This window comes from Suncus etruscus, chromosome 3 (genome assembly GCF_024139225.1).
Source record: "Suncus etruscus isolate mSunEtr1 chromosome 3, mSunEtr1.pri.cur, whole genome shotgun sequence".
Lineage (NCBI taxonomy): Eukaryota > Metazoa > Chordata > Mammalia > Eulipotyphla > Soricidae > Suncus > Suncus etruscus.
The window spans coordinates 63479956-63505186 of NC_064850.1; the positions used below are offsets into that span (position 1 = coordinate 63479956).

General features: G+C 39.8%; 1 pseudogene; it reads right to left on the reverse strand.

Annotated features, from left to right (window-relative positions):
- Positions 1-1809: 1809 nt before the first annotated feature.
- LOC126004340 (sulfotransferase 1E1-like) lies at positions 1810-24947 on the reverse strand (annotated as a pseudogene).
- Positions 24948-25231: the final 284 nt, after the last annotated feature.

Genomic DNA, 25231 nt, shown 5'->3' on the forward strand with positions numbered 1-25231 from the left:
AGAGATAGCACAGCGGTGTTTGCCTTGCAAGCAGCTGATCCAGGACCTAAGGTGGTTGGTTCGAATCCTGGAGTCCCATATGGTCCCCGTGCCTGCCAGGAGCTATTTCTGAGCAGATAGCCAGGATTAATCTCTGAGCACTGCTGGGTGTGGCTCAAAAACAAACAAAAAAAATTTAAAAAAGAAACTTTTCAAATTTACCATTTTATTAAATTCAATATCTTTATATAAATAATGGAGAGTAAGAAATTTTTTTAAAAATTGATCATTTGCTTTCTATTGCCTTCCCAGATAGCCAAGAAATCACAATTCAACAGTCAAAAACCATCCATGACAGCTGGTTAAGAGGTTATTTTCAAATCTTCACCAGCCATAAACATAACATTACAAAAACAATGTTAAGTTTTTTGGGGGGGTTTTCTTTTTTTGGTTTTTGGGCCACACACGGCAGTGCCCAGGGGTTACTCCTGACTGTCTGCTCAGAAATAGCTCCTGGCAGGCACGGGGGAGACCATATGGGACACCGGGATTTGAACCAACCACCTTTGGTCCTGGATCGGCTCCTTGCAAGGCAAAGGCCGCTGTGCTATCTCTCCGGGCCCGTTAAGCTATTTTTTACAGGGAAAAAAGACACATATCACAGTCTAAAGTTTCTTGGGTTTGTTCTACTGATTATGATGTGCCTATCTCCTTGTTCCATCAAATAAAATTTCTCTTAGAGACCTGAATGAAAGGAGATACAGAGAGGACTGAAATTATTGCCACAATGCAAGCAAACAATTGCATTAGGGAGTCAGTAGTAAGATTTGTGACACATCGTAGATGTAGAATTTACTTGGTTTACAAGTGGGCAACATGTTTCTACTCTGTCCAGCCCCTTATCACATACTTGACAGTAACACGTTGTCCTAATTGTTTCCCTGATCTTTAAGTAACTTAATAGGAATATAACAGCCACTACATATGAAACTTTCTTAATTAATTAACAAGTTTATGTACTTAATCCTGTGAGTTATCCTGGCTTTAAAATGATCTCTATCCAATTCTTAGCTTGATTACTCTGAGATAAGTTTCTGACCATATCATCTAAGAATTGCTACCCTTGATTTGGGAAATACATTTGTTGATGAGAAAGAATTTATCAGTTTAATATTTTATTTCAAACAATGGACTTAGAGAAATACATATTCATTTTTTAAAGAATGCTTTCTTTTTACAAAAAGAATGCTTTCTTTATCACATGTTTCAACAAGTAAACTATTTTAAGATTATAAACTTATTTTTTTAAAGACACCAGGTTTATTATTTAAGTGCATATTATTAGTTATGAGTTTTAAATAACTATAAATTAAGAAAAGGTTATAGCACTATAATATTAAATTATATATAATAATAGCACAATATATTAAATAAGATAAGATGCTGGTTACTGGAAAAGTGAATAAAAACTTTTGATTTTATAGATTGAGATTCTGCTTCATATCTCTGCAAAATCATAATTTTCAATTTCTAATTCAATGTATAACATAACCATGTTAAACATTGAAAGAATAACACCATAAAAAACATAGCTATAGAAAAAAACAATGCTGAAAAAAATCCTTCTATTTCACCAGAGTATAAATTTAAATTTTATCAAATATCCCAATTTTGCCACTTAGATAATTTATTATAGATATAATATTCTATTGAGGCACTTTAGAAAAAAATTTATGAAGAAGGGTGTTTTTGATTTAGAAAAATTGACATAACTGTAGGATATAAAAATAATAGAAACAAAACAGAGAAGAAAATCTGAATCTTATATGTCTTAAAAGGAATCCTAATTATTAGATTTCAGTTCTCAATTTCAGTGTGGAACCCTTCATTTCCTGTTCATAGTGTACATCAAATTTTTCATTAGACCTACTGTAAAGTGATTCTTCCAGTCTCCTGAAATCCCTTTGCGTATGAAGGAATATATCTTTTGGTTCATCATTTCATCTGGGAGCATTGTGTAATTAGTAGTTCGATTATTCTTCATTTCCTGGAATGAAGTATGTTGTATAATCTTGTCTACAAGTTCCTTTGAAGATTTTCTTCCCAGAAATTGTATCAATTTTATTACTTCTTTTCTGATATCCTCTTTAAGGTCTTCATAGTAAAGAAATAGCATTTGTGAATTATTTTTCTTCTCCCACCATGATTTTGCATGTTTATACTAAGAACCATATGGAACCAGACCATTCATAAATTTCTCCACAAACTCTGAAAAAGTTTCAGGATCTGGGTGAATAGGTACCATTTTAAAGAAATAATAAAAAGAAACAGCCATATCTTTTGCATTCCGGCACGCATATATAATCTTACAATTCTTTTCCCAAAATGAGGCTGGAAGAAGTTCTGGTGGCAAATGAGTCTTCACAAGTCTTGGAGATGCCGTCAGTTTTAATTGCTTAATTCCATTTAGTGCATCTTTTTTCTGCACTCCAGGAAAGGTATTCTATTAAAAATGGCATCTTCTCTGCACTTTTTATCATCACCTTCTTTGTAGATCATGTCTACAATTTCACTAACCCAAGTTGTACCAGATCTGGGATAGGTTGCAATCAGAACATCATCTTCTCTTGCCTGGAATGTTTCTACATCATCCCAATATTTGAGAAAGTCTTTATACATTAAAATTCCATGAACTTTGCCAAAATTTTCAGAAGTCAGACTGAAGAATTCATCTGAGCAGAATACTGTTCAGCTGATTCTGTAAAAGAAACTGGTGATCCTGTATAGTTTTCTTCAAATCCTTGCTTAAGTTTTAACCCCTGAAGTTTCCTGGCATAAGACCAATTCTAGACTCCAGGCAAACTAGTTTATTCAATCCAAGTCATTGACTGTAGTGCCAATATAGTTTTATTTTTCACGCAGTCTCTATTGTTGGCATCAGGTTTCTGTATTAAAGAACCTGGAATCTGCACATCCTACATTGAAGTCAGGCTGGTGTAGAGTATCCTCTAGTTTCACCTCACAATTCAGGAGCAATACAGAAAGCAGGTCATTGTTGTTGTTAAGTCTTCTCAGTGTTAAGGGAAGTCTCTTTTGAGTAGGTTGATGTGAATGAAGAGCAGCAGTAGAGTCTTCCCTGGTAGAGGATTGCCTCCAGGTGATGTTATAGACAACCTTGGATGTTTTGTAGATGTCTTCCCTAGATCAGGGGTGGATGGAGAATGCCCATTCTTCTGAGGCCTGTGCAAGGTCTTTATGTCAATGTTCAGGGTGTAAGGTTCCATTGCACTACAAGATTTGTGTGTTCCCATCTCTATTAGATAAGAATTTATTTGTATATATAGTATTTTCCCGTTTTAATGTGCCTATGCAAACAAGAAATAAAGCCACGTGGCAAATCAGAGTATATGGGGGCGTAAGAACACGTCCAACAATACCCATGACTTGGTTCAAACATAAGCATTAAATTGAGGGACTCTTTCACCAAATTCCCTATTTTCTTCTCACAAAGAGAAGAAAAGATAAAAGGGGGGGGGAGGGATCATCACTGTATAAGAAAATATTCAGCAAGAGTTATAGCCGTCAAGGAAAACACACATAAAATGCTGAAAAGACATACGTGTCCTTTTTATACCTTTTGGAATAGTTGTTGGGGGGGGTGTTAAATCCAGGACACCACTTGGTCTGTGACTTAGAACTCTACAGTACTTAAGTTAAAAAGGGTAAATGTGGAGTAATGATAATAGGGAGTGAGAGTTAAAGAGAAAAATGATTTTTCTAGGTGTGTGCGAAAGGGCAGAGTACAAAATGGACATTCTGCATACATAAAAACATAATTCAATGATAGTGAGTACTATTAATGGATCTTGTGCTCGCGTGGGCGCGTGCCCCCTCACGGTTTTGAAAATACAGACTGGTAAGAGATTATCAGTGACTGCTTCAAGAACCTGAGAGGCCGGAAGTTCAGGGCCCCCATCCAGCCCCTCCCTAAGGAGTGGGGAATGGGGGAAAGCCTAGGGTACCTTCAAGCTCCACCAAAGGACCCACTTCACTGGCTTGCGCAGGCATGTGGCCCAGGAAAGCCCTGGAGATCTGGAGCAAGGCAGTAGAGGAGTGCTGGGGTCACCCAAGTCCCGCACCCCCCCCCAGGCCTGGTTAGGAAGGCCTCTGGCATGGCGGAGGCCTGCCAAACCCCATGCTGCTAGAGACTCCCCAAGATTATAAATTTATTAATAGATATTATTGTTTATTTCTTTTTTTTTAATTTTAATTTTTTTATTTTTAATTATGAGAACAAGGATGGAAAGAAAGAGGACAAGGTAAAGTTACAGTGGAAGGACAATACATAACATAATTCTCAGAAGTCCCCTTGCTGATATCCCAACTTTGAAATTTCATCCAAAGAACATTAAGATTGTAACACACTATAATATTTCTTAATAGCACACAAGGCAATCTAAAGCCATAAAACTTACATAACTCCTTAAACATTACAGGCATAGCATTTTTTTTACATTTCCATATTCATGCATATTAGCTTAAGTTACCCTCAAATCTTAACTGGGTTCTTTTTAAGGATTAGAGTCAAAGGAGCACAGCAAAAATGGTGTTAGAGTGGCAATTGTTGTTTGCATAGGCCCACCAAAATATGAGGGACATGGAAAGAAATAACCTTGGCCTAAATACAAAAAGACACAACCCCTGAAGGTTCCTGGCACAAGACCAACTCTAGGCTCCAGGCAAGCTAGATCGTCCAATCCAAGACATTGTCTGTAGTGCCAACACACTTATATTTTTCACACAGTCTCTGTTGTTGGTATCAAGCTTCTGTATTAAAGATCCTGGTATCTGTATATCCAACATTGAAGTCAGGATGTGGAGCGTCCTCTGGTTTCACCTCACAATCAAAGGGCAATGCAGGGAGCCCTGTCCTGTAAGCAAGTCATTGTTGTTGCTAAGTCTTCTCAGTGTTAATGGAAGTCTCTTTTGAGCAGGACAATGTCTGAGCAGTGTAGAGTCTTCCTTGGTAGAGGATTGCTTCCAGGTGATGCTATAGACCAGCCTGGATGTTTTGTGGATGGCTTCCCTGGTTCAGGGAAATGCCCTTTCTTCTGAGGTCTGTGCCAGGTCGTTATGTCAATGTTCAGGGTGTAAGGTCCCTTTGCACTATAAGATTTGTTTGTACCAATCTCTATTAGATAGGATCTTATTTATATGTATACTATTTTCCCATTTTAATGTGCCTATGCAAAAAAGGAGCAATGCCACGTGGTGTTCTTGGCGCATATGGGGGTGATAAGAACAATTATGGTTCAATCATAAGCATTAATCTGGGGGACTCTTTCTCTAAGATTCCTTGTTAAACAGCTCAAAAAGAGAAGATGAAAAGTGGTTAGAATCGTCACTATATAAGACAACATTTAGTAAGAATTATAGCTGTCAGAGAAAAAACATAAAATATTCTAAAGAAATACGTGTCCATTTTATGTATCTTGAAACAGTTTGGGGTTGTTACACACAATACACGGCTTTGGTCTCTGTTAAGGCTTGTACACTACTGATTAAAAAGAGTAATGTAGATTAGAGATGTTTGGGGGGGATAAAGAGTAAAGGAATAAAAAAGAGCTTTGTAGGGATGTGGGAAAGGGCACAATACAAAATAAAGATTCTGGATACGTAAAACGTAACATAACAGTAAGGAATACTCTTAATATATGAAGGACGCGCGGGGGCCCGAGCCCCCTCGCGGTTCTGTAGTTTTTGGATGCATAGGGAGGGATTTCTCCCCCCTCCCCCCAGGGCCCGATTAAACAGGCGTGGCCCTGAAGACCCACCAGGTTTGGGGGGATCTTGGTCCCCTGGACTAGGAGTTCAGCCCAGGGGGCCTGTGGCTAGCTGTCCCGCCCAGAGCCCCCAACATACCAGTCAAAGACCCAGAAATCCTGGCATGCGAGTGCTCTGAGCCCAGCCCTGCCCCTGTAGTTTTTGGATGCATAGGGAGGGATTTCTCCCCCCTCCCCCCAGAACCCGATTAACCAGGCGTGGCCCTGAAGACCCACCAGGTTTGGGGGGATCTTGGTCCCCTGGACTAGGAGTTCAGCCCAGGGGGGCTGTGGCTAGCTGTCCCGCCCAGAGCCCCCAACATACCAGTCAAAGACCCAGAAATCCTGGCATGCGAGTGCTCTGAGCCCAGCCCTGCCCCTGTAGTTTCTGGATGCATAGGGAGGGATTTCTCCCCCCTCCCCCCAGGGCCCGATTAACCAGGCGTGGCCCTGAAGACCCACCAGGTTTGGGGGGATCTTGGTCCCCTGGACTAGGAGTTCAGCCCAGGGGGCCTGTGGCTAGCTGTCCCGCCCAGAGCCCCCAACATACCAGTCAAAGACCCAGAAATCCTGGCATGCAAGTGCTCTGAGCCCAGCCCTGCCCCTGTAGTTTCTGGATGCATAGGGAGGGATTTCTCCCCCCTCCCCCCAGGGCCCGATTAACCAGGCGTGGCCCTGAAGACCCACCAGGTTTGGGGGGATCTTGGTCCCCTGGACTAGGAGTTCAGCCCAGGGGGCCTGTGGCTAGCTGTCCCGCCCAGAGCCCCCAACATACCAGTCAAAGACCCAGAAATCCTGGCATGCGAGTGCTCTGAGCCCAGCCCTGCCCCTGTAGTTTCTGGATGCATAGGGAGGGATTTCTCCCCCCTCCCCCCAGGGCCCGATTAACCAGGCGTGGCCCTGAAGACCCACCAGGTTTGGGGGGATCTTGGTCCCCTGGACTAGGAGTTCAGCCCAGGGGGGCTGTGGCTAGCTGTCCCACCCAGAGCCCCCAACATACCAGTCAAAGACCCAGAAATCCTGGCATGCGAGTGCTCTGAGCCCAGCCCTGACCCTGTAGTTTCTGGATGCATAGGGAGGGATTTCTCCCCCCTCCCCCCAGGGCCCGATTAACCAGGCGTGGCCCTGAAGACCCACCAGGTTTGGGGGGATCTTGGTCCCCTGGACTAGGAGTTCAGCCCAGGGGGCCTGTGGCTAGCTGTCCCGCCCAGAGCCCTCAACATACCAGTCAAAGACCCAGAAATCCTGGCATGCGAGTGCTCTGAGCCCAGCCCTGCCCCTGTAGTTTCTGGATGCATAGGGAGGGATTTCTCCCCCCTCCCCCCAGGGCCCGATTAACCAGGCGTGGCCCTGAAGACCCACCAGGTTTGGGGGGATCTTGGTCCCCTGGACTAGGAGTTCAGCCCAGGGGGCCTGTGGCTAGTTGTCCCGCCCAGAGCCCCCAACATACCAGTCAAAGACCCAGAAATCCTGGCATGCGAGTGCTCTGAGCCCAGCCCTGCCCCTGTAGTTTCTGGATGCATAGGGAGGGATTTCTCCCCCCTCCCCCCAGGGCCCGATTAACCAGGCGTGGCCCTGAAGACCCATCAGGTTTGGGGGGATCTTGGTCCCCTGGACTAGGAGTTCAGCCCAGGGGGCCTGTGGCTAGCTGTCCCGCCCAGAGCCTCCAACATACCAGTCAAAGACCCAGAAATCCTGGCATGCGAGTGCTCTGAGCCCAGCCCTGCCCCTGTAGTTTCTGGATGCATAGGGAGGGATTTCTCCCCCCTCCCCCCAGGGCCCGATTAACCAGGCGTGGCCCTGAAGACCCACCAGGTTTGGGGGGATCTTGGTCCCCTGGACTAGGAGTTCAGCCCAGGGGGCCTGTGGCTAGCTGTCCCGCCCAGAGCCCCCAACATACCAGTCAAAGACCCAGAAATCCTGGCATGCGAGTGCTCTGAGCCCAGCCCTGCCCCTGTAGTTTCTGGATGCATCTGTTTATTTTTTTTAAGTATAAGAAATAAAGGAGACCTTTTCTTTATCATATCATCAAAGGGAGTTCCCTAGTCTAGCTTTCTTTATTTTCCAGTTAGTATTTGTTCAACAAATAGTGTGTATTATTTTGATAAGATATTAACAAGAGTAATGTAAAACCAAATTCTTATTAATTACTATTTTAAAATAGATTACTTGATTCTTTAATAATACTTCAGAGCACATTTTTATAAAATAAAATTTTAATTGAATCACATAAGATAGATAGTTGAAACAAAGTTATTCCTGATTGAGTTTCAGTCATATATTGTCCAAAACTCAGATCTTCACCCACAACCATTGTGTCCCCTTCTTACTCTATCCTTGCTCTCCCCCTGCCTGACACTATGGAAGACATTTTCTTTTTCTTTCTTTTCTTCTTTCTTTCTTTTTTCTTTCTTTCTTTCATTCTTTCTTTCTTTCTTCTTTCTTTTTTTTTTTACTTTTTTATTGTGACTGAAGTTCATTACACAGAATTATTTACAGTATATAGTGACGATAAATGAAGGGCTTTCCCACTACCAATGTTGTTCTCCCTCCACTCCTGTTCCCAGCTTGTCTCCCACGTATCCCTCCTTTACCCCCCCAGAATCCTAGTGGTCTCCACCTTACAGGTTATTATAGGTTGGGTATCTATTCTGTTTGGTGTTCCAGTCTGGTCATTTTTTATTTACACAACATGTTCTTATGACTGGTCCTGGTATCATTCCCCCCCCCCTTATTTTATGAGGCTGAATGATTCAAGTTATGCTATTCTGTTGGAGATAAAAAAAAAAAAGTTAAGGAAAAGAGAAGAAAAAACTTGGTATCAACTACTAAAATAAAAAGAAAAAAATTACCAAATAATATCCACAAAAGTGAAAAAGAAAGAAAAAAGTGGAAGAAAAAAGAGAAGTGAAATAATATCAAAAAACAAACAAAAAATAAAGCAAAACTAAACCAGAAAAAGTGGTGCAGTGGCAGGGCTTGGTGTTACCCCACCATTTTTTTTTTTTTTTTTTTGTATAGGCACAGTAAGTATTGGGGAAGAAAGAAAATTCCTGTGGCCTAAGAGATTCAGGGTTTCTCCACTCTTGAAGCATATTGTCATGGGAACAACCACTGGCTCCATACCTTCTCATTGCCATATCCCAGGTTTTTGTTTGTTTGTTTGTTTTTTGTGGTGTCAGGAACCTTTCCTCTCGGTTCTGGATGACAAAATAAGGCCACTGTAGCAAGAAATCTTGGTATTTGCGCAGGTCCTAGGACAAGGCCTAGGATAGAGTCTTTAAGGTTCTAGAGGTACTGTTCCTTCAGTTTTTTGTATCATGTGCTTCATGTTTTTGCTTGTTCCCTAAGCTGAAGTCTAGGAAATTATGGTTCCAAAGGTTCTGCTCAGTCTCTGTTGTCAGAATTGGGCCTCTGCACTAAGAAATCTTGATTTTTTTTTTTTTTTTTTTTTTTTTTTTTTTTAATTTTTATTTTTAATTATGAGAACAAGGGTGCAAAGAAAGAGGACAAGGTAAAGTTACAGTGGAAGGACAATCACCCATAACATAATTCTCAGAAGTCCCCTTGCTGATATCTTAACTTTGAAATTTCAGCCAAAGAACATTAAGATAAATAAGACAGAATCCATGTACAATTACTTTGTTCCTCAAGTCCCCAGATTGTAACACATTATAATATTTCTTAACAGTACACAAGGCAATCTAAAGCCATAAAACTTACGTAACTCGTTAAACATTACAGGCATAGTATTTTCTTACATTTCCATATACATGCATATTAGCTTAAGTTAACCTCAAATTTTAAGTGAGTTCTTTTTAAGGATTAGAGTCAAAGGAGCACAGTAAAAATGGTGTTAGAGTGGCAATTGTTGTTTGCATAGGCCCACCAAAATATGAGGGACATGGAAAGAAATAACCTTGGCCTAAGTACAAAGAGACCAGACCCCTGAAGTTTCTTGGCACAAGACGAAGTCTAGGCTCCAGGCAAGCTAGATCGTCCAATCCAATACATTGTCTGTAGTGCCAACAAACTTTTATTTTTCACACAGTCTCTGTTGTTGGTATCATGTTTCTGTATTAAAGATCCTGGAATCTGCATATCTTACATTGAAGTCAGGATGTGGAGCATCCTCTCCTTTCACCTCACAATCAAAGGGCAATGCAGGGAGCCCTGTCCTGTAAGCAGGTCGTTGTTGTTGTTAAGTCTTCTCAGTGTTAAGGGAAGTCTCTTTTGAGCAGGTCGAGGTCTGAGCAGTGTAGGTCTTCCGTGGTAGAGGATAGCTTCCAGGTGATGTTATAGACCAGCCTGGATGTTTCGTGGATGGCTTTCCTGGTTCAGGGGAGAATGGAATATGCCCTTTCTTCTGAGGTCTGTGCCAGGTCGTTATGTCAGTGTTCAGGGTGTAAGGTCCCTTTGCACTACAAGATTTGTGTGTTCCAATCTCTATTAGATAGGATCTTATTTGTATTTATACTATTTTCCCATTTTAATGTGCCTATGCAAATAAGAAGCAATGCCACATGGTGTTATTGGCGCATATGGGGGCCATAAGAACAATTACAATGATTCCCAAGACATGGTTCAATCATAAGCATTAAACTGGGAGACTCTTCCACCAAAATTCCTTGTTAAACAGCTCAAAAAGAGAAGATAAAAAGTGGTTAGAATCATCACTGTATAAGACAACATTTAGTAAGAATTATAGCTGTCAGAGAAAAAACACAAAATATTCTAAAGAAATACGTGTCCATTTTATGTATCTTGAAACAGTTTGGGGTTGTCACACACAATGCACAGCTTTGGAGTGTGATTAGGATTGTACACTACTGAAGTTAAAAAGAGTAAACTAGGTTAGTGATGTTTGAGAGGGGGTTAGAGAGTTAAGGAGTAAAAAAGAGCTTTGTAGGGGTGTGGGAAAGGGGAGAATACAAAATAAACATTCTGTATACGGAAAACATAACATAAGAATAAGGAATATTCTGATTACATGAAGTACATGAAGTACGCGCGGGGGCGTGAGCCCCCGCGCGGTTCTGTAATTCTTGGATGCCTAGGGAGGAATTTCTCACCCCCTCCCCCCAGGGCCCGATTAACCAGGCGTGGCCCTGAAGACCCGCCTGGTGTGGGGGGAATCTTGTTCCCCTGGACTAAGTGGTCAGCCCAGGGGTCCTATGGCTAGCTGTCCTGCCCAGAGCCCCCAACATACCAGGCAAACACACCAAGAAATCCTGGCATTCGGAGTGTTCTGAGCCCAGCCAAGCCTCTGTAGGTTTTGGATGCCTAGGAAGGAATTTCTCACCCCCTCCTCCCAGGGCCAGATTAACCAGGCGTGGCCCTGAAGACCCGCCTGGTGTGGGGGAAATCATGCTCGCCTGGACAAAGTGGTCAGCCCAGGGGTCCTATGGCTAGCTGTCCTGCCCAGAGCCCCCAACATACCAGTCAAAAGCCCACGAAATCCTGGCATGTGGAGTGTTCTGAGCTCAGCCAAGCCTCTGTAGTTCTTGGATGCCTAGGGAGGAATTTCTCACCCCCTCCCCCCAGGGCCCGATTAACCAGGCGTGGCCCTGAAGACCCGCCTGGTGTGGGGGGAATCTTGTTCCCCTGGACTAAGTGGTCAGCCCAGGGGTCCTATGGCTAGCTGTCCTGCCCAGAGCCCCCAACATACCAGGCAAACACACCAAGAAATCCTGGCATTCGGAGTGTTCTGAGCCCAGCCAAGCCTCTGTAGGTTTTGGATGCCTAGGAAGGAATTTCTCACCCCCTCCTCCCAGGGCCAGATTAACCAGGCGTGGCCCTGAAGACCCGCCTGGTGTGGGGGAAATCATGCTCGCCTGGACAAAGTGGTCAGCCCAGGGGTCCTATGGCTAGCTGTCCTGATTTTTGTAAGAGACCTGGTCTCCTTTCTTTCCTTTTCTTCCTTTCTTCCTTTCTTCCTTTCTTTCTTTCTTTCTTTCTTTCTTTCTTTCTTTCTTTCTTTCTTTCTTTTCTTTCTTTCTTTATTTCTTCATTCCTTCCTTTCTTTCTTCTTTCTTTTTCTTTTTTCTTTCTTTCTTTTTTCTTCTTTCTTTTTCTTTCTTCTTTCTCCTTTCCTTTTTTCCTTTCTTTCCTTTCTTTCTTTCTTTCCTTTTTCTTTCCTTTCTTTTTCTTTCTTTCCTTCCTTCCTTTCTTTTTTGATTTTTGTTTTTGGGCCACGCCCAATGACACTCAGGGGTTACTCCTGGCTATGCACTCAGAAATCGCTCCTGTCTTGGGGGACCATATGGGATGCCGGTGGATTGAACCATGGTCTGTCCTAGGCTAGCATGGACAAGACAGACACCTTACCACTTGCACCACCACTCCAGCCTTTTCTTCTTTACTTCCTTCCTTCCTTCCTTCCTTCCTTCCTTCCTTCCTTCCTTCCTTCCTTCCTTCCTTCCTTCCTTCCTTCCTTCCTTCCTTCCTTCCTTCCTTTCTTTCTTCTACTTCTTTCTTCTCTATCTCTCCCTCCGTCCCTCTCTAAGACACTGTGGTTTGCAATATTGTTACTGAAGGGGTATCATTCATATCACTTTACCTCCTTCTAATACCCAATTTTCTTAAAGTAAACTATTCCTTATAAGTCACCATTTTAATTATTGTAAGCTTCTTGTAAAGCCTATGGGTCTAAAAAAAGGAGGGGGACTCCTTAATATCTCTTTTATGCTCTGATGCAAGCAAACTGTACTTTTTGTACTGAATATTAAATGCCTTTTGTCACTAGGTTTTTTTTTTTTACAGGAGAGAGAATGTGTATAGAGGTTTCTAATTGTCAATATATTTAACATGGAAGAGTGGTGGTGGGAAATTTGTACCTGAATTACAGAGGTATAGAGAGATTTTAAAAACTTTCTATATCTTACAGATATGAAAATATCTAGAAATCTAAAATCTTCTAGTATTTAGATAACTCCACAAAGTCCAATAGTAAAGTATTTTTTGAGAAACATTAAAATATTATTTCTATCTGGGAAAATTGGAGTTTTTCCTAGAAGAAATCAATATTTCAGGTAATTGTGTGTACCTCTGAGGCTGCAAGCAATGTTGTGGAAATTCAAAGGATTAAAGAAAGGGGATTGGGGGGAGTACATTTACATTTCCTGACAAAACAAAAGGATATGCAAATACATTGCTGAGTCTTGATATTATTCCATCATATTGGAATCTCAGGAAATACTAAAGAAACACTTGCAGCAGGTTTTTAAATGGAAATTCCCATCTGAGTATTTAAGGCCATGGTATGCTTTCCCTGAATTATATGGATATTATTTAAACTCTCTATTTTAGTGACTTTTGAATGTTCTATTAGATTGCTAATAATAAGAGTACCAATTCCTAAACTGTTACTTAGGGGCCCAAGCAATCCAGACTTATTCTATTGGAGCTCCTCTTGGTGAATGGATTTAGAAGCAGCGAGTTCAGCACCCTCTATGCCCAGAGTAGCACAGACAATGGACAAGTTGGTGCATGGGATTACTGGGATCAGGACTTGGGAAGCAGAAAAAAGCAAACCTCATGATCTATTTATTACTGAAAACAGTTGTGCTATCCAAGTCTACCTATAACATTTTATATACTTATGCCATTAATACTTTTTTTTTTTTTTTTTTTGGTTTTTGGGCCACACCCGGCGGTGCTCAGGGGTTACTCCTGGCTGTCTGCTCAGAAATAGCTCCTGGCAGGCACGGGGGACCATATGGGACACCGGGATTCGAACCAACCACCTTTGGTCCTGGATCAGCTGCTTGCAAGGCAAACACCGCTGTGCTATCTCTCCGGGCCCATTATGCCATTAATACTTAAATCACAAATAAATTGGTCAGCATAGTGAGAGGCAAACAATAATTTGGAAATTTTTCTAAACATTCTGACATACCCCATTTCTAGTCGTTACTTCTTTGGGAATGCTAGGTAGCAGCAAAATCTTTGACCTTATTCTGGAATTCTAAGAACTAAAGCTCTTGTTAAAATTTTGAAAATGCTACCTACTTGTTATTATAAATATTCTATTGGAGAAAACCTGGGTGCACATGTATATGTGATTATATTTCAACTGAGATTTTATTAAGATTATATGACAGTAAATAGGGGGAAAAGTGACTCAGATAACCTGGTTCTAGAATGACTTCAAGTGCTAAGTAGCTACCTGGTCTTGTTAGATAACCCCTCAATAAAAGAAAACACATGGGGTTAGAGAGATAGTATAATGGGTAAACTACTAATTTTGGGGACATATCCATACTGTTTTCCAAAATGGCTGGACCAGTAGACATTTCCCACCAGCAGTGAATGAGTCCCTTTCTCCCTATATCTGAGTCAGCACTGGTTGTTCTTGTTTTTTGATCTGTACCAGTTTCTGTGGTGTGAGGTGATATCTCACTGTTGCTTTGACTTGAATTTCCCTGATGATTAGTAATGAGGAGCATTAATCCATATGCCTTTTAGCCATCTGTATTTCTTCTTTGAGAAAGTTTCTGTTCTTTTCCCAATACAAGGATAGGGTTGAATGCTTTTTTCCCCTGGGAAGTTCAACCAGTGCTCTATTTATCTTTGATATTAACCCTTTGTCAAAGAGGGTTTTATAACTAACTTCTCCCATTCTGTTGGCTGTCTTTGTAACCTGATGATTTCCTTTGAGGTTCAGAAGCATCTTATTTTAATGTAGTCCCATTTGTTCATCTCTGCCACCACTTGTTTGACCAGTGGTGCTTCATCCTTGAAGATGCCCTTAGTTCCAATTTTATGGAGAGTTCTTCCTCAGTTTTTCCTCTTTTAACCTTATGAATTCAGGTTAATATCCAAGTCTTTAATCAATTTTGATTTTACTTTTATGCATAGCATTAGAGGTCTGAGTTTGCTTTTTTGCATGTAACTACTCAGTTTTTCCAACATCACTTATTGAAGAGTCTTTCTTTGCTTCACTTTGTATTTCTTGATCCTTTATCAAAGATTAATTGATTATAAGGGCCAGAGCAATAGCACAGCAATAGGTCACTTGCCTTGCACACAGCTGACCTGGGTTCAATTCCCAATATCCCATATGGTCCCCCAAGTTTACCAGGGGCGTTTTCTAAATGCAGAGCCAGGAGTAACCCCTGAGTTTTGTTGGGTGTAGCCCAACCCACACCGTCCCAAATATTGAGTATATACCATAGGATCTGTATCAGATATTTGAGTCTATTCCATTGATCTGAGCATCTGTCTATTCTAATACAATAAAACACTAATAAGCCATTAGGAAAAAATAAGTCTTGAAATTTGCTTATACATAGCTATGGAGATTATTATGTTGAGTAAAAAGAGTCAGAGGAAGAGTAATAGATATGGAATGATCACATACATTTTTTAAGATTCTTAAAAATCATAATGTAGCAACAATGCTCAAATACAATAGAGACGAGGGTCAGGAGGACTAGTTCATGGTAGAAAGCTTGTCACAAAATGGTGGTGGGGATGTAAGTGGGAAGGTGTGCAGTTAGAGCAGAAATGGAGGAACAGAAGAAAATAAGAAAGAGGAGATGGAGGAAAAGGAGGAAGAAGAAAGGAAAGGGAAAGGGAAAAAGAGGGGAAGGAGGAAAAGGAGCAGAAAAAGGAGAAAAAAGGAAAGGAGAAAGTGGTGGAGGAGGAAAAGGTTCAGGAGGAAGGAAAGGGGAAAGAGATCTCCACCAACCAATGCAATAGTGCAATGCATATAAGACTCAGCATATTCCTGGGCAAATGCTTGATCAGAACTAAATACATCATTTGCAACAGCATTTAACAAGTAGCTGTAACTGAAGACCAATTCTGCCAACCCCAATCTGATGACTTCTTCAAGAAATCTATCCCCCCATTTCTAAGAGTAAAAAGAAGCCCATTGGTTGTGTCATGGGCTCACATTATCTCTGCACTCAGTACAAATTGCAAGAGCCCAGAATTCAGCTTACATTTTCTCTTCCTTTCATAGAATTTTCCAGAGCTGAGCATGAGAATATCACTGAGCCTGAAGAAGACCATGTGGGCAAAATGAAGTAGAGCTTCTTTGTATTTGAAATAACTTCTCTGCATGTCTGTATAATATGGACTATTATCTGTATATTCCAATATAATGGAATAATAATCAGCCATTAGTAAAACTGAATTTTTACACAGAATTATCTGTATGTTTTTATATTATATTTATAAATATTATAAAATATAATTTGAAAAACTAGGCTTAAATAGAATAATCCACAGGCTATTTTATATATAATTTGCCTGGCCTAAATTGACTTTTTTCTTCAAATCAGATACTTTTAAAATAGCTAATGATTGGGCCCGGAGAGATAGCACAGCAGCATTTGCCTGCAAACAGCCGATCCAGGACCAAAGGTGGTTGGTTCAAATCCCGGTGTCCCATATGGTCCCCCGTGCCTGCCAGGAGCTATTTCTGAGCAGACAGCCAGGAGTAACCCCTGAGCACTGCCGAGTGTGACCCAAAAACCAAAAAAAAAAAAATAGCTAATGATTTCAACAAACTTGATACATTTTTATAAATATTACAGAAAAAACTCAAAAAAAAAAAAAACAGTCAAGAGAGCGTGCTTCACCATTCAAACATGCTACATCTAAACCTAAGAGCATCCAGGTTCAGAGAAAATTCATTCTACAACTTTCATCTGTACCTACCATCACATTTACAGTCATGTATTTTGGAGGAAATACCCATTAGTGTTCAGGGCTTAGTACTAGTTCTGTACTCAAGAATAACTCCTGGTGGGCTCTGGGGACCAAATGGGGTTCTAGGGAACAGAGCCAGGCTGACCATATGCAATTCAAACATACTACCTACTATATTATCACTTCAGTCACTGTGATGTAATTTTTCTATGTCTACATTACTCTTTTCTACATTCAACTTTTACATCTACTTCTTTTGAGCATTGAATATATTCCATTTATGTTTTTTCCAAATTTGAAGGTTAATCAATAAATTAATTTTAAAAAACATTATAAAAGTAGATATGTGTATATGTTGGTATTTTGTTGTTGTTGCTGTTGTTGTTTGGTTGTTTGGGTCAAACCTGGCTACACTTAGGAGTTACTTCTGGATCTGCACTCAGAAGTCACTCCTGGCAGGCTCAGGAACCATATGGGATGCCAGGATTCAAACCGGAGTCCATCCTGTGTTGGCCATGTGCAAGTCAAACGCCTTACCACTATGCTATTGCTGGCCCCCTAAGTGGGTGTTTCTATACTCATCCATAAATATAGTTATGTGTGCTATCTTGATTCTTTATATATGCAAAACCCAAAAGAAAAGTGCTTGTATTCTCTATGTCCTGGCATTCTATTTTAATTAATGATATAAAGTTAATAGTCTTTTGATATAAAGTAAGTCTTAAGAATAAATTGATATAAAGTTAAAGTCTTAAGAATAGAATAAGTTTGGCTTAAAAAGAGATTGAAACTTTAAAATGCCAATTTTTTCATCATTAACTAGTCTCATTTAAATCTAGGTTCCAAGTTTCTTTGATTTTTCACCATGTTTTCCCAAAGGTTTCCCCATTAATATTAACAGTTTTATGAGCCTCATTACTCTGGTTTATGCATTTTCAATTTATATAAGGTTTTGTAAATATTAAATTATTCTTGCCTTGCAAACAATTTTAATATTTTAATGCAAATTAATCTTAAATATTACCTATAAATCTATAGCCTATAGTATTACTTATAATGTCATTCTATATCACAGAGTTGAATAATAATAATAATAGTAAAATTAAAAATATTACAAATTGTTGGAGCTAGAGTGATAACACAGTGGCTAGGACATTTGCCTTGCACTTGGGTGAACCAGCATTTCATATGGTCCCCTAGCCTGCCAGGAGTATTTTCTGAGTGCAAAGCCAAGAGTAACCCCCTGAATACCACTGCTGGATGCGCTATTCCAAAAGATACTCCATATTACACTGCAATTTCTGCCACACTGAATTAGCTTCAAATGAATTTGTCCACACAGAAAAGTGGAAAGCAAGCAGTAGAAAAGAGGAAGTCAAAGACTAGTTGAAAATGTTTGGAACTACCAGGATATCCAGAGGAAATTTGAAAGATATTGAGTACATACTTACACATAATTTTATTGAATAAGACCTCTATTTCTAGGAAGATAATAGGGTCAAATGCATTTTCTCTACTCCCATTAAGTGCAAACACAATTCATTCCATATGAAACAAAATAGGATAGAAGAATGGAGAGGAGATAGACAAAACTGTGAAGAATCAGCACCCCACAAGCATAGTATTGAAAGTAATACACGTTGCAATATGGCAAGAAACAATCAATGAAAACAGATCCAAAAGGAAGAAATTAAACAATCCCATCCTATTGTGTGATATTATGTTTGTCTATATGTTGAGAATCTAAAGAACTCTATAAGAAAACTAAAACAAGTAAGTTGAGTTAGGTTAGGGATACAAGATAAACATACAAAAATCACTGACATGGGTATATATTAGCAATGAAAAAAGTATACTAACATAAAAATGTCATACCATTTCCTCCACCCTATATATCAGTAATGAATCAATGTACACTAATATAAAAAAATCATGTCGGAAGGAAGGAAGGAAGGAAGGAAGGAAGGAAGGAAGGAAGGAAGGAAGGAAGGAAGGAAGGAAGGAAGGAAGGAAGGAAGGAAGGAAGGAAGGAAGGAAGGAAGGAAAAAAGAAGAAAGGAAGGAAGGAAGGAAGGAAGGAAGGAAGGAAGGAAGGAAGGAAGGAAGGAAGGAAGGAAGGAAGGAAGGAAGGATGGATGCGTGGCAAACACCCTACTGCTGTGCCACTGCTCCAGCCCCTGTAGTAATCATTTTTAAACAAAGTATTAGAAATAGAGAACAGATTTTTCTGAGAGCGAGGTGAATTACAGGGAAGTGAGTTTGGCTACCCAGTGCAACATGAGAGAACCTTGAGGGAATGAATACGTGGGTTCATTCATTCCTGGCTGTAAGACTGTACCAGAATTTTGTAAAATGTAACAATGTGGGAGGAATGGGAATAATCTATCACTGCTTTTGTATTATTCCATATAATGGCAAGTGAATGTACATTTTTCTCAAAATTAATTTATTTCAATTTTGACTTTGGTTTTAGGGACACACCCAGCAGCACTCATCGATACTCTTAGCTTAGTGCTCAAGGGTTGCTCCCTGGAAGTGCTTGGTGAGCCATGCAGTGTCAGGGATCAAATCTGAACCGCCCACATAATAAAGCATGCACTCAATCCTTTAAGCTCTCTCCTCCTTTAAATATTTTTAAAAAACTTATTTTTTAACAATTCACTTCCGAAACACATAATAAAGTATTACCTGGATTATAATAATACCACAGTAGATGTATATATATTAAACAATGATTGAATAGAATTTTACCAAACTTCTTTATTTATCATATTTACTGACCTTATTGTTCAGGAATATAAACTATATAAAACAAAAATGAACAGTATTACTACTAAAACAAACTCTACCCTTCCTTATTTTCTCCTCCCTTTTCTTTGTGTTTCTTATTCTCACCAATTATTGAATAAAAAGTCACTTGTCTTTATTATGACAAGATGAAAGCAGTCACAAATTGAAATTGAGAAGGATGATAACATTTAAGAGTAATAGATTTGAGACATGCAACTAGGACAAATTTTTTTATTTTTATTTTTTTTTGGTTTTTGGGCCACACCCGGTAACGCTCAGGGGTTACTCCTGGCTGTCTGCTCAGAAGTTGCTCCTGGCTTGGGGGACCATATGGGACACCGGGGGATCGAACCGCGGTCCTTCCAAGGTAGCGCAGGCACCTTACCTTTAGCGCCACCGCCCGGCCCCACAAAATTTTTTTTTAATTTTTATTGTGGTCAAAGTGAATTACAAATCTTTCACAGTAATATTTAAGGCACATAGTGATAATAAATGAGGGTCATTTCTACCACTAGTGTTATCTTCCCAAAACCCTTGTTCTCAACATGCATCTCACTTCTCCCTCCTTTACCCCTGTAATACTAATGCAGCAATCCCCACCCCCCTTACAGTTTATTGTAGACTGGGTATCAATTCTGCTGTCATTGACTTTGGACTTGGTATTCAAGTCTGATCATTTTTTATTTCTATCAAGTGAACATATGGCTGTCTGGTCTTGGTACCATCCATTTTCTCCCTCTGATTATGAGGCTGATCAAGGCGATTCCAGTAATTTGGCTCTATTGTAGATATAAGAAAAGATATAGGAGGAGTTCATCTAGGTGTTGTAAATATCCATTTGAGGAAGAAAGGGAAAAAAAGAAGAAAAAGGTAACAAAACAAGACAAGATAAAATAAAATAATAAGGGAACAACAAAAGTACAAAATGAATTAAAAAGAATAAACCAAAAACCAAAACCATCAGCTAAGAAGATGCAAACACCAAAAAAAAAAAAAAAAGGGGGGGGGACCGGGCGGTGGTGCTAAAGGTAAGGTGCCTGCCTTGCCTGCGCTAGCCTTGGACGGACCGCGGTTCGATCCCCCGGTGTCCCATATGGTCCCCCAAGCCAGGAGCAACTTCTGAGCACATAGCCAGGAGTAACCCCTGAGCGTTACCAGGTGTGGCCCAAAAACCAAAAAAAAAAAAAAAAAAAAAAAAAGAAGATGCAAACAAACAAAAACCAGACCAGCAACTTCTTAAAAAAGGGTTGTGTTCCTTTATGGAAAGTGATATGGCGATTCCTCCAAAAACGAAATTGAGCTCCCATATGATCCAGCTATACCACTCCTAAAAATATATCTTAGGAACACAAAAATACAATACAAAAAAATCCCTTCCAAACACCTATATTCATTGCAGTGCTATTTACAATAGCCAGACTCTGGAAGCAACCAAGATGCCCTTCAACAGATGAGTGGCTAAAGAAACTGTGGTACATATACACAATGGAATACTATGCAGCCGTCAGGAGAGATGAAGTCATGAAATTTTCCTATATATGGATGTACATGGAATCTATTAGGCTGAGTGAAATAAGTCAGAGGGAGAGAAAGATGCAGAATAGTTTCACTCATCTATGGTTTTTAAGAAAAATGGAAGACATTTTTAGCAGTATCTCAGAAACAAGAGAGATGAGAGCTGATAGGTGAAGCTCATGACAAGAAGTGATAGAGTGATGAGTGCAATTAGAGAAATAACTACACTGATAACTATCATAACAATGTGAATGAATGAGAGAAGTAGAAAACCTGTCTCGAGTACAGATGTGGGCTGGGTGGAGAGGAGGGAGATCTGGGAAATTGGTGGTGGGAATCTTGAACTGGTGAAGTGGAGTGTTCTTTACATTACTGTAATCATATGACTGCAATTATGTTTGTAATCATGATGTTTAAATAAAGATAATTTTTAAAAAAAAGGGTTGTGTTTCTTTCTTCCTTTTTTTTTTTTTTTTGCATTGCATGGTAAATATTGGGGAAATTACAACGGGAATTTCCTTGGCCTAAGAGATACAAGGTTTCTCCACTCTTGAAGCATACTGCCATGGGAACAACTACAGGATCCATATTAACTCATTTATACACCCCAAGGTTTTTTATGGTGCCAGAAAACTTTCCACTCAGATTGGATGATGACATCCCACCTTTGTAGCTGGAGATTTTGTTATTTGCGTAGGTCTTAGGCGAAGGCTAGGAGAGAGTTCTTTTTTTACGGTTCTAAGATTTCTGTTCCATCACTGTTGTTGTAATCAGTCTTCTGTAATAAGTGGACTTGGTTTTGCTCAGGTCCTAGGCTATAGTCTTTCAGCATGGTTCCAGAAGTTCTGCTCAGTCGCAGTTGTCAAAGTCAGACCTCTGTAATTAGAGATCTTGGTTTTAGTATGAATCCTAGGCCGAGGCCTAGTCTAGGAACTTTCTCATTGGTCCCTTGATAGGTACTGTTCAGTTCATGTTTGTCAGTGTTCTGTAAATAGTGATTTTGGATTTTGCTAAGGGCAAAGGATAACATGTCTCCTAATTGTATCATACCATTAGGTGATGAGATAGGGCAGCCTTCTCTTAGCTCAAATTGTTGCCGTTTCCTCATGTCAGGATGTCATGTTAAAAGAGAGCATGGAGGTAAGGCTTTTTTGCCTTGCATGCAGAAGGACGGTGGTTCGAATCCCGGCATCCCATATGGTCCCCCAAGCCTGCCAGGAGCGATTTCTGAGTGTAGAGCCAGGAGTAACACCTAAGCGCTGCCAGATGTCACCCAAAAACCAAAAAATATATATAATAAAATAAAATAATAAAATTAACTGGTGAAAGTTGGTGCTGGGACAGCATTTGGAGTTTCCCCGGGGAGGAGTCTGGTTCATGGTGCTGTTGCTGGGACCTGTGTAGGTTCCACATCTGGGTTCTGGGGTTCTGGGTTGGACGGTCGCTGTCCAATCAGATGGAGTCTTAGTTGGGTCCACATGACACATGTTCAGGGTGGGAGGTGATCCTGTATTATAAAAAGTATGGGTTCTTATCCCTAGTAGATAAGAGCTTGTTTCTGTGTATAACATTTTCCTTTATTTAGAGTGCCTATGCAAAATGGTATGGTGACATATTATATTGCTGGTGGATTTGGAGGTGAGAATGATAGTCTGCACAATATCTGTGCCCTGGTTTTGACCTGAGCTTTTATCCCAGGCGAGACTTTTCTTGTAGGTTTTCGTACCAAGCAGAACCAAAACAGGTGAGGTTGAAGAAAGAGAAAAAGAAAAAAAATATATATACATATACAATAAAAGACATAAATAAAATTACGTTTTAAAAAGGCATTTAAAAAACAATGCTGTTTATGACACTTTCTTTTGAGAATAAAAAGACTAGGGGGTATTATTATGGAGGTATTATACACATAAAGGAAATATAGGCTTCTCCATTGAGTCTTTTGAGATATTCTTGTGTGGGGAGAAATCCAGGGCAGTTTTTCATCACAAATCATTTCTTAATGGATTGTGAAGTTATTTGTTGCTATGAGGGAAGTGTAGGACAATTTTTAAGGAAATAAGATGGTGAAAAGGAAGGAAAGAAAGAAGAGAGGAAGAAAAGAAACATTTGCTTTGAAACTGCTGTATCCCAAACACTGTCACAGAGTTATCTCCTCCTGCACTCAGGATGTCCCTGTGTGGGAAGGAGGACATTTATCACACAGATTAGAAAGATGATGGCCAGCAAGTATGACTCAACTACTTCTAGGAAAAAATTCGTGGTAGGTAATACTTAGAAATAAAAGCAAAGCTAAGAAATGTTCCATTGCCCTACTATCTGAAAACATTGTGAAGAAAAAATAAATATGAATAAGAGGCAACTATTTTAATAAATTCAAAAACATGAAAAGCTAAGTCAAAAATATGTTCTGTTTAAATTTTTTAAGCATCAATAGTGAATAAATTGCTGAACCAATACACGTGAGATTCAATCAGCTTTAAATTCTTGGCAGTATCAGCAACATTATCAGTAGTTATTATTTACAAACGACTTCTTTTGATTTTGTTTGTTTGGTTGGTTGGTTGTTTTTTGGGTTTTGGGCCACACCCGGTGACACTCAGGGGTTACTCCTGGCTATGCACTCAGAAATTGCTCCTGGTTTGGGGGACCATATGGGACACCGGGGGATTGAACCGAGGTCCTTCTTTGGCTAGCGCTTGCAAGGCAGACACCTTACCTCTAGCGCCACCTCTCCGACCCCATTTTTTTGTATCTAAATTTTTTTTCCTGGTCTTACATTTTTGACCTTACATTTTTTGGAACTCTAAGTGTCTGGGGCAAAAAAAAAATGTTCCATGAATAATCTTCTGTTCATGACTTCAAAACAACCAAATAAATATAAAAAGATTTGTGCAGTAGAATGTGGAGGAAATAAATTTAAATTAGCTCTGACCTACTGCAAGTTTCCTTTGCAAATGCTATCTCAGCAAACAGATCATCTGCTCTTTTATTTTATGTAATAGTGGACACCAGAAGTGTATGTCAGTCAACAGTGCATCACAGGCAAGAAGAGAGCGCAGCTCAAATCCTTTCATCCACATGGAAGCCATAAAATGATCCACATTAATCATTTGCTCTCCTCCTAATGAACTATATGTCCAAAGAGACTATTTGAAGCATTTATTGTCATTGAACATATGGTTTGTTTTCAGTATCTCCCTGATTATTCTCCAACACAAATGTAAATAGGAAAGGAAAGGAAGCTTATTCTACCAGATTTGAAAACAGATGTCAATTATATTGAAGTGCTCCATAAGGGGCACTAACTTTGTTATTGACATTGCAATGGAGGCAGCCAACTACTATAATTAGCAATTGATCTTAGTAGTATGTAGATCTGTAGTCAAATGCAGACAACTTAAAATTCTATTCATGAAATACAGAACATCAGTCCTACTCTGTACATGTTCAATATGCCAAGTGCTCTAAAAAATTAATGCTAGAGTGATAATACAGTGATAGGGAGCTTGCCTTGCACGCAGCCAACCCAGGTTTGATCCCTGACATGCCATATGGTACCCATAGTCCTATCAGATGTGATTCTTGAGTGCAGAGCCAGGTGTAATTCTGGAGCATCATCAGATATGGCCACCCCTAAATTAATGGAAATATCATCACAAAGAACAATTATAGTCAGAAAATTATACAAATGTATTGTTTAAAAGGAGTAAGAGATGACTTGAATGGTCAAGGAATGTGAATGTTAAAAATGTTTTTTATAACTCTAATATCTTTGGAGAACTTGTTTTTAATCTCTGGAGATTAAAACACCTCATTTTTAATCTCCAAGGAAACTAATGTATCATTGGAGAGTATCTTTGGAAACACACAAGCATATTTGAATATTACTTTTTTATGTCAGGATAATGTGAACAGGAGTTCTAAGTATACAAATCCTAAGAAAACAGCCACTGAGATACAATATACTTGTTTTTTTCCAACTGGGGTAGGATACATGTCTAATTACAAGTGTAGTTCCTACACTGATTAATTCAACCAGCATTTATCTCCTGTGTGAGCTAGAAACTCGTCACAACAACACATACCCACTAGCTAATTCTTCTAAATTCATCTCTTCAGTGTGCTCCTTCTCTCTAAGCCCTCTCTGAATTTCTAACAGTCCTTTTCCTAGAAGGTTCATGATCTCTTGCCCAACCTATTGTGGGGCTGCTTCAATGTCTGCTTCAATTCAGTTTCCAATCACTTGAGACACAGATCTTATGGGTTAACCTGCACAGGCAGTTTGATTCTGGCTGTGAGCTTCAAAGAAATAGCTGATAAATGCAGTTTGAGTACAAGCCCCATAGACTGGGAAGGATTTCTACAGGTGTCCTTTTAGTCTCTCCATCTGAGGCAACATGTGCTAGTTTCTTACTTTCTTCTTTTTAACAAACAGGCCACAGTGATGTTTGACAATTTTATTTA